The sequence below is a fragment of the Musca vetustissima genome, unplaced genomic scaffold (genome assembly GCF_032173495.1).
Source record: "Musca vetustissima isolate MV318-11 ecotype Yass unplaced genomic scaffold, APGP_CSIRO_Mvet_v1 utg93282, whole genome shotgun sequence".
Taxonomy (NCBI): domain Eukaryota; kingdom Metazoa; phylum Arthropoda; class Insecta; order Diptera; family Muscidae; genus Musca; species Musca vetustissima.
The window spans coordinates 73,779-75,772 of NW_026879559.1; positions in this window are offsets into that span (position 1 = coordinate 73,779).

A 1,994-nucleotide genomic window follows, 5' to 3' on the forward strand; every position below is an offset into this window, starting at 1 on the left:
AACCTTAACGACAGGTCATGGAGGTCTATTGATGAAATATCGGACAGGTTTGGGCTGTATACACCTGTGTGGGTGTGTGTGTTCAAGAGAATTTCCAACCATTACTATGGTCATAATCCCACTATTGAATTAGTAACCAATAGTGATGATGTTTCAATACCAAAAACAGGCAGCCGGCCAACCATCTGACCGACCAAGCATTCATCCATCCATCCATTCAGTTGAGGAAAAGAACAGGTGCCTGCCTGGCTGACAGACTACATGATTTCCTGCCTAAGTGGATGACAAGTGATATTGGAGGTGGTCGATGATAACTATTACTACTACTGGACGGCTGGACCAATCAATATCAGTGCCGCTGCCACCATCATCATCGTCCTCGTCATCAGAAAATCCGACAGGCAGGCAGTCAGTCAGGTAGGTACAATTTTAACCACAATTTCCGCTTGATGTATAAATGAAATATTCATGTCCTCTCTGTGTATATGGCCAATGCCACTTCTCTGTACCACCCGAACCTTCAACCCAATCCAAAGTCCACAATAAGGTTCTCAACTACCATAGCCTAGAATGATGCGATGTTGGACGTGACAGGATTGTACAAAATTAATTTGACCAAAGTGTATAGATGTGTGCGGGTGTGTGTGTGCGTTCGTTCGTATTCGATTCTATGTGGTTCTTGTGGAATTGCAAAGAAAGATGATGGGGTACATATTGAGTTTCTATGCTATTCTATATACATACTTTCCATGCAACTGTACCTACTGAGGTAATAGCAATTTGTTGTCGGGGTATGAGATCCACTCACAACCACTCAAATATTGACTGATGAATTTTCCAATAGAAAGTACATTTCGGTCATAACAACATTACATTGAAGTTTTAGATGATGAAATCAAAAGCTCTTAGATGTGATTTTTGGTTGATATGGGAAGAGTTGGACAAGAAGTTGCTTGGTGGTATGGCTGTTGTGGAGGGAAAGTAATAATTTTTAGGTCTGTTGTGTACTCATGGAGTGCAGACAGATAAGTCGGTGAGAATGCAAATATTCGATTTAGGACAACGTTGATACTACCAAAATGTACATAATCAAAATATGTGTTTCAGACTCAAAGTGTCATAATGGTGAAATTCGATGTAGGATAATTTTGTCTTTGACGGAAGATGCCGTATTATTCACGATTTTGACACATTTCTCTAACGTGTTTAAATAACACTTACTGAAGACAACAAAGAATTTTTTGGCAGTACTGTTAATTTTACACCGAAAATTTTCTAAAAAAACAGTAAGGAAAGTAGTAACGTCGGACTGGGCTGACTATATGATACCCTTCAACACTTTGGGTATATTCTACATATGTATCCGAAAAGACGTCGCTGTACTGTTTAAAATTTAATCTCAATCAGACACCCATTGATTATTTGGTGTACAATTAACATAAATAAGTCGAAATTATATATGGAAGCTACGTTATATTTATATCTGAACCGATTTCAAGCAAACCTGGCAGTATATATAACCAATATATAACCTTCAGTACGTTGTGTCAATCGGCCTAGCTATGGATCTTTAGTGCACAATTTACTTACAACCATCACATCATTCTAGACTCAATTTATTACGCTATGCCAAAATTCTTGCCAATCAAAAGATTTGCAGGGACTTTGGTACACCATTTACCTAAAATCGGGCGATACTATATATGGGGGCTATATCTAAATCTGAACCGATTTTCATGAAACTTAGCACAAATCAGTCTAGACCTAATTCAGTAGGCAGTACCAAATTTCGAGCAAATCGAAAGATATGTAGGGACTTTGGTACACCATTTACCTAAAACTATATATGGGAGCTATATCTAAATCTGAACCGATTTTCACGAAACTAAGCATACATCATTCTAGACGTAATTCAGTAGGCTGTACCAAATTTCGTGCAAATCGAAAGATATGTAAGGACTTTGGTACATCATTTACCTAACATTGGGCGATAC